Source organism: Thalia democratica, chromosome 1 (assembly GCF_965202585.1).
Source record: "Thalia democratica chromosome 1, ktThaDemo2.hap1.1, whole genome shotgun sequence".
In the NCBI taxonomy this organism is placed as follows: Eukaryota; Metazoa; Chordata; class Thaliacea; order Salpida; family Salpidae; genus Thalia; species Thalia democratica.
Genome location: NC_139165.1, coordinates 481,120 through 490,144, shown reverse-complemented (window position 1 = coordinate 490,144; position 9,025 = coordinate 481,120). Strand labels below are relative to the sequence as shown.

The window sequence follows — 9,025 nt, the reverse complement described above, 5'->3', positions numbered from 1 at the left end:
TATTTTTAAAATGTGCGTAAATCTTTAGTTGGTTTTTTATTATTTATCAAAATATGCTTTAAAGTATAAAACTCTCTAAAACTATTGTAAGAATACTTTCCAAATATTTTTTTCAACATGGCTTATTTCAGTTATTTAAGAATTTTTGTCCATTAAGATATGTGAAAATATTTTAAAGAGCTTTTTATTTCAACCAAAGTGCTTTTAAATGGTGAAATTTTATACTAAAAAGAAATTTTTCACGACATTCCAGAAAGATAATTTAATTTCATACAATAATACTTAGATTAAATAACCTTTCAGAAAATGCTCTAATAAAGTTTAATTTTAGGACAATCATTTAATAAAATATTTTATATTTTAATAAAAAACTTCTTAGAATAATACAATAACATTGTTTGTTTAAGAAGATAAAAACAAACTTTTAAACAACATTTTCTGATAAAATTAAAAACATTTAATTATGCACTGTACATTAAGGATTTAGCAATTTTTATACTAACTCATTGTGCAACATTTTATATGATAAAAAGAAACTTTCATTGAGCTAAGCTTGTTTAGAGCTTAGAATTTACGCACTGGATATCAAAAAATAACATTTTCTATTATGATGCAAGTTTATATTAAACTACATAATACAAAAAATTGAAGGTCATTAATTCATTCCGTAGAAACTTTCATTCGTTGATACGTTTATCACATGAAAGTAAAAAACATTTAAATCTAAAAAAAGTTCAACTTTTTGCATTCAAATAACTTTTGCCTTTTTTAAAAAACTGATGCTTAAAACATAAATCTGCTTGAAATATAAAGAAATTAATTATTTATCGGTGATACCTAGAGCTAAAATTTTAGCCACAAGTAATTTAAATGTTTTTGCAGAAAACTGAGCTTGAGAATTTTTCAAATAATGTAAAAATTTGAACAAGGTGTTTTTATTTCAGCTTAAAACTCAAGCGTTTCGTTTTTTATAACCACCATAGTACACACTAACAACCAGTGTTTAACGCAGGGTTTCCCAAACTCATTTACTAAATCGCCCCCTTTTCGGAAATTAAAAAAAAATCGCCCGCCACAATTTAATAAAGTACTTTTTCTCTTAAGTACGCACTTTTGAGCCAAAGTGTTTTCGAAATGTAACTTAGTCTGGAACTTCTTATGCACGCACTTTTGGGCCGTGTTCAAAAAGCCAAGTAAAGTGTATTAAAATACTTAATTATTAAAGAGCCTTGTGTAATCTGAAATCAATCCTGTTTAAATATGAATTGTTTTGAAACTAATGAAAACTTTAAATTAGTGGTGGACAACTTTTGTAATCAGCAAGTACATTTTTATTAAAAAATCTTTTCTAGTGTCGACTTGTTAAAAAATGTACTTGTAAAATAATAAATAATAAAGAATGTAAACTAATTTAAAAAAAACTAGCATATAAAAAAATTTAAAAAACTCAAGCAAAATTGTAATAAATTGATTTAGTACTATTGTGAACTGAAAACCAAATTGAAAACGTATTTCAAAATATTAAGTGTCAAAAAACTAAACTTTATTTGTTCTGCACAAGTAGTTTTCAAGTTACTTAGCGGGCCGAAATTTGGCTGGATCGTGACCGTACATTACCTATCTAAAATCTTAACTGAAACCTGACATTAAAATAATCTCTTATATAACGCATTTCGGACATTTAGAAGTGAATGCTAAGTAGCTTTTTAAAGTCGCACAACATACTTAAATTGTTTTATAAATAGGCATAATCTAAAATTACTATACAATAGATTAAAAAACTACATAAGAATGAACAGCTTATTTTACACATAATAAAATAAAAATTAAAACATCATTGCTGATATAGTTTCAGGAAGTTTGACCTACTAATTGATTATCTCACATGAAAAGTGGTTTTATCAATAGCTTATGTTAATGCAGTTAAACTTTTAAGCTCAATGCTGAAACATATTATAAGCAATTTAGTTTTAAATTTTTTTAACTTTTTAAACTGTATGTTTCGTAGTAGAATACCATGAAATAATATTAGACTTGGAATAACCTTTAAATATTTAAACCTTAATCCTAAATTTTTTTTTTCTTTGTTTAAAAAAAAAAAGATTTTACAGGTAATTTTGTGAACAGAAAGAAACCAATTACAAAAACTTTTATTAGATTTTCGATAGCCTGTTTAATTCTTATCAAAAATGAATTTGTTTTCTAGCTAGAATCCGTTAAAATGTAAAATGAACATTCATTTAGAAAGATAGATCTATATAGGCTATAAAGTATAATAAAACTTTTGTTTTAATAATACTTAGTAAGTTGTATACTTTATTTAAGTTAAATTTAAGAAAATATAAATTTGTACTTTTTTTTGGTAAAAAATGCGAATTCAAGAGGAACTCTACAGTAATTAATATTCATTAGGCATTAAGCAAAGCTGTAGTAGAAAAAATAACTTAATAAAACTGTTATTATAAAAAGAATACTTAAATACAATACAAACCAGGTTAAATAAGAAATATTTTTAAAAATCAAAAAAATAACTTTCATAAGATAATGTCTGATACTGAAGTCTAATCTAATGTGAAGGATGAGCTTCATGACTGTTGCAAGTTTTTCTATATTTGGTACTAAATCAGTCAAATAAAGCCTCAAGTTATCTCTTTTACAAATACTTAGATTGGGTCTTTTGCTCAAGATCTTAATAACTGAGCTGAAAGCTTTCTCAACAACATAGCTAGAAGGAAAATCTATAAACAACAATCTAACTTCCCCCGAAAAGATTGGATAACTTTCCCTTAGTTTTTGTTTAGTCCAAAAGCTTTCATATCGTTCTTTAGTAAAATTTACTTTAAGTTCAAGGTCAGTTTGAAAGTCTGAGAGAGATTTCTGTAAGTCAACGTTTACTTCAAAAAGATCTGCTACGAAGGTGTTCATAATCCACTTCGGGAAGGTTAATTGAAAAACGTCAGTAAAACATTTATCAATATCACATTCAAGCTGTTCCAAATTAGTTGAAAATACTTCTACTTCACCTTCACTTATTTGGTAATTTAAGTTTTTGAAATTTGCAATGTGTGAAAACTGATTATTTTTGAAATTTTTTCCATACAGTTCAAGTTGGTTTCTGAAACTGGTTGTCTCACTTTTGACTTTTACAAGATTCAAGTTTTTACCTTGTAAAGTTTTGATTAGATTGTTGATCTTACCACATAAGTCTGACATGTGAGCAATGTCTATTTTCTTTTAACAATCTTGTCTAACAATACCTTATATTTTTCAGAAAAAAATCAACAACTTAATTAAAAACAGCCATAAACTTATTAGACAGCTTCCTTTTGATAACCATCTCACTTCTGTATGCATTATCAACTCATCAAAAACCTCATCATAGTCATTACATAGCTTTTAAAACAGACGACTTTGTAACGCATGTCTTTTTATTTTGTTGACACGTTTTATCACAAATTTAAATGAGTCATTTAAACGGACGCTCAATTTTTTAGCAACTAAATGTTAGCGATGTATAACGCAATGAATAGTAAATATATCAGGGTTTAATTCTTTGTAATATGTGATTAATCCACGATACTTTCCTATCATAGACGGAGCACCATCTGTTGCAATTCCTATAAGATGTTTTGAAGGTATTGAGTTTACTTCAAAACATTTTTTAATTTTTCAAACACAAGCCTTACTGTGCTATGCGTTTCCATTAGTTGGTAGAATGCTAGTTTTTCGTATGTTGTATCATCAATTATTTAGGCACGCAAACAAGAAAAGACATTTGTTCTCCGGTATCTCATTCGTCAACCTGCATCGAGAAAAAAATATTGCACTTCATTCGAACTAAGTTTTGTTCAATAATTCTGACATTTCATCTATAAGTCTTTTTACAGTTTTGTTGTTTAAAAGAATAGAACGTAAAAAATTACTGGTGTTTTTATAATGAATGACTTTTCCAGAACTGTTTTTAAGACAGGAATAAACATTTTTTTCCCAATGGTGTGAGGCAGTCCTTGTTTAGCAACTATTAGAAGCCTATTGTCCATCTTCAGTACTTTCTGTAGATTTTTTGAACATGTTTGTGATTTTACACTGTCGACGTTTTCTGAAAAACTCTACATTCATATCTACGTGTTCTGAATGAAATCTATTTTTTACGTAATCAGAATGGCCTTTTTTTGTTTAGGTTTTACCTCAGAGTCAAATTTTTGCTGGAAAGCTAAAAATAGTAAAACAGCAAGATAAAAAGTAAAAATTTTATGACTGTCCAAAGTTCTAAAATCGCCCCCCTTTCGCCCCTTTACTAAAATTCGCCCCCCAACTTACTAAAATCGCCCCCAGGGAAGGCGATATCGCCCAATTTGAGAAACCCTGGTTTAACGTGTATATGAATAATTAATTTGTATTTTAATTTTTACGAAATAAATAACTTATAAAACAAATGAGTTTTTTTTTTTAATTTCTATCAATTAAAAGAATTAAAAATAAGTTAGTGATATTAAAAAACTAATATCTAGATTTAATTGAAATAGTTAAACTTTAATTATTTCACAATATAATTTTTTAACATCGCAATGTTCCTGTATTATTATTACTCTTCACTTGTAAGTAATCTAATATTTAAAACAATTTTGAAATAAAATTATTCAGCACATATCAGTTCTTCAAATATTAATGTTAGTTCTAAAGTGAATATAAAAAGAAAATAGTTAGCGTAATTTCTGTATAAAACATTTTTTTTCATAACAACTAAAAGAAAAAAAATTCAAATTGTAGTTTAAAGTAACATAAAAGCGTTTAAAAACACAACTATAGCTTAATTTTTTTAATAACTTCAAATTAGCTTAATGTTTAGGTTATTAACCATACCATAGATGTGTAGCATATACTTGAGAAAGTGTTTAGCTAAATTCTACAAATATTTTGCTAATGCCTACGAGTTATCTAAATGTTCTTTTACTAAAATAAATAAAGAATATTTAGAAAAAGTTCTTTATACTTGGTTTTTGCGGGTGAACAAAGTTCTGAAAGTAAGTTAAAAAAAATTAGCATCTGAGGCTATCCATAAGTTTTAAATTAGTAGCCTTTGATTTTATAAATATTAAATAGAAATTAAATTTACTACCTATTGAATATAACTGAGACCACTAATTAATTCACTTTTTTTAGTGGATTTTTAAACACTGATAAAAGAGGTTTAATATAACTTGAATTATACTTTACTTTATTTTAAAAAGGTTACTTTTGTTTTGAAAACCAAAAATAAAACGTCAAAGATATCAGTTATGTATCAGGATATTTAGTTAATATCCAATCAAATTGTCATCGTTTAAGATTTAGTAAAAAAAACAAGAAGAAATAAACGAAATTCCATCAAAAAATAAATTTGTACGAGCATAACTAAATAAGAGCTTTTAAAATAGTTTAAGTCTAAATACAGGCAACTTTTTTGAATCACAAAATGTAAACGTTATTAAAAACTTTGAAACATGTAATTAATGTATTGTTTTGTAAACTGTGTATCGAAAGTTTTATGAATAACTATTTTACTAGAACCTCTTTGGTATTTCAAACCATTTTCTACATTTATTAATATTAATTTACTCAATGTTACTATAAATAATATTAAGCCAAGTTTATTAGAGAACAACAATAATTCACTGCTATAGCAGATCGTAATGTACTAATAAACAAACAAATAATAAAAAAGTATATAGTTTAGAAAACAATAATTAGAAAACTAGCTTTACTATTAAATAAAAACATAGTTAAAATTGATAACAGAAAAAAGTATTCTAGTAATCAAGTGTTTTTGGTAATAAGTAGTTAAGTAAAACATACATTTGAATTTTATATTTTAAAAAAATTCTAAGCTTTATTTAACTTTTACAATTTCATGGCACAACTAAACAATCATATTTAATGGAACTTAGCGTATCCAACAAAAACATGTTAACAACAAAAATTGCAACACAATAAAGTATCTTTTTAATTACGCAACTTGAAATGAGGGCTTATGGTTGTAAACTCGGTTCTTAAGTTTAAGGATATTGTTTTCTGTTCGATTCGGAGCCATTCTTTACATGTTACATATGGTGAAACTGTTATTAAATTATCATTAGATAGCGTTTTTGCATGGTAGACCAGGAGATATTGCAGTTATCTAGTCTAGTTTTTTATTCTTTATGTATGCAGATAAAATTGGTTTGTGATTTTGTTGACTTAAAGCTATTTTTATATTTGTTGTATCTTGTCTTTAAAGGCACTCCTGTGGAACCTACATACTATTTGGTTGTAATTTGATGAGATATAGTGGCTTTGAACAGACCTTAAACACCAAAAAAGCATGGGGTGCCTTTTCTACATATGTAAGTTTATCAGTCCAACTTAAATCTTGTTTATTGTTGAATGTTTCTTTAAAAAACAGGTTGGTAAAAAACATAATAATTAAACTGATGCTTAAAAATCAAAACAATGAAAAATATCTTGATACTTAACTATCAAAAACCATTTTATTGTAAATATGTGCATTTAATACGTTAAAAGTACGCTTTATTTCGTAAATAATGATAGCTTTAATTAGCTTTGTAGTTTAAATGATTTACACTTTTAAACTTCATAACTAAAGTTTAACAAATAATTACACTCTTTTATGATAATTAATCAAACAAAATTTTAATATTTAATATGGTTCATATAATGTTTAACGTTTTGCACTATATAACACTTTAAGTTATAAAGTAGTTTACAATTGTTGAGGGAAAATAGAAACAACAAAAACGTTCCCAGACCGGGAATCGAACCCGGGCCGCGTGGGTGAGAGCCACGAATCCTAACCACTAGACCACCTGGGAGGACGCTCAATATCAGTTTGTTGCGTTTATATAGAACTTGTAACCTACAGCAAGCTTGTTTAACTTTCTTGTAATTTTCTCTTTTTATACTAACTTAACTGATTGTTATACATACCTATGCAAGTTTAAAGTCATAATTGTGTTATATGCAAACTATATCTAGTTATTTTTAACCATCAAACAAGTTTTGTAAAAGCTTTGATAAACAATCCAAGGCAAACTTTCAGAGCTATTTTAAGATTAATACACTTTAAATAAAAAATATTTATCTTAACTTAATCTACTAGTATTTTAGCAAACAATTTCAATATTTCAAGCGTATTTAAAAAGAATGATGCATTCAGTGTAAAAATAATCATTAAAAGCCTTTACTTGCGATTACAAGCATTTTTAAAATGTATAAAAACAATGTAAAAAAAAACTGTTGTGGCTTAGTTGTAAATAAAATACCTTTTCAATTATATACACAATTTTTAACCACTAGTTACTAGTGGTCTTCAAGGTGTACACTGGTGAACACTAGTGTGCACGAAATTTATTTAGGGATACACGAAATTTTTAGACAACAAAAATAATTGAGTTTTTAATAATATATATCTTGTTTAAGCTACATATTAATACAAAATAAAACATTTAAAGAGTACTGTACTGAGAGTTTTGTAGTGATTGCGGAGCTGTGTTTAATTAATAGGTATGTAAGACAAAGCCATATAAATAAAATATAATTGTGCAAACAAGGTAAACCAAATAGAAAGGTTCATTAAAAACAGGAACAAATGATAAATTCTAGTTTTAGTTGTTAAAAGGTTTGCATGTAAATATAAACTGAGTGCATTAGTATAAGTATTTACGTAGTGACACCACTAGTGGAACTTATTGAAATTAGATCTTGGGGTGCACCAATTTTATTTTTGCCTCTTGGTGTACACAGATTTTGATTAACTTGACGACCACTGCACTAGTAGACCACCTGTGAGAACGTTTAATGGCAACTTGTACCATTATATACAAACTGAGATTTACAGTGATACTTATTTTGTTGTTTTTCTACAGCTATAAATTACTTACTTCACCAAATATTAAAAATATTAAACTTTTTGTTTTTTATAAATAAGCACACAAGCACTAAAAAATTAAAGTACTTATAAAACTGTTTTTTGGCGAGTCATGGATGAATAATTAGATTTCATTCAATTTATGTAAGACTGCGTCAATATTTTTTATATTCATTTGGTTACATAAACACCTAAAATATTTTAAAAGAAATCGTTAATTTAATTAACCCTAAAAACACAACGTATTTTATAAACTGTCTATTTTTATCATAAGACTTAAATTTTAAATTTAAAAAAAATCAGTTGAAATACAAATCTATAGTAAAAAATTTACAATTAGTAATAAAAAAGAGTTTTTGTTCGATCACTAAAAATTAAACTTTAAAACAAACATTTTCTCAAAAAAAAACTTCATTAATAAAAATAGAGACTATACTGTATTATACATTATATGTGTATTTTATACTCATAGTTTAAATACAAAAAAATGATTATCTACTGCTACACTATTTACAAATAACTATTTAAAACTCAATCAATATGGCGATAGTTTTGATTAACTGTTTACAGTCCTTTGTTAAAAATAAACAATACATTAATGTTATATTAAAACTTTGTTCAAAAGTTCGACTTTTAGGATACTTTGCCAGCCCCTGAATTGTTAGTATAAGGTATTTGATTAAGTTCAAGTTTACAAGATATTTTGAATAAAATTATTATTAACAAGCACCATACCTGTAATCGTTTAAGTTTTTACTAAATATAGTTCACAATTCAAACTTGGCATGAATATAGACTTACCAACGTTCAACAGGTTTATAAACAGAAATATCAATTATAGTCCACAAGCGTCGATGGTGTAACGGTTAGCATTGGTGCCTTCCAAGCACTAGTTCCGGGTTCGACTCCCGGTCGACGCACTTTTGTACTTGACTTAACTTTATACGCAAGTGTAAAAAAGTCTGGTTGAGCTGTTTTTCAAAAAGTTTGGTAAATTTCTGTTTACTACCTTTATCGTACTAAAATAACTTTTAGGTAACTCCCTAGGATGATGTCGCTTCAATATCAAACTGAAAAAATATTATATTCGATGTCTTTTTTAACCATAATTATATGCCAAAT

At 26.6% G+C, this 9,025-nt stretch overlaps 2 non-coding genes across 2 annotated transcripts; one reads left to right on the top strand and one right to left on the bottom strand.

Moving 5' to 3' along the window:
* Window positions 1-6,776: 6,776 nt before the first annotated feature.
* Trnae-cuc (transfer RNA glutamic acid (anticodon CUC)) lies at window positions 6,777-6,848 on the bottom strand. The gene has a single exon. It is a non-coding gene; the product is annotated as a tRNA-Glu (tRNA).
* A 1,903-nt stretch (window positions 6,849-8,751) lies between these two features.
* Window positions 8,752-8,823, top strand: Trnag-ucc (transfer RNA glycine (anticodon UCC)). The gene has a single exon. It is a non-coding gene; the product is annotated as a tRNA-Gly (tRNA).
* Window positions 8,824-9,025: the final 202 nt, after the last annotated feature.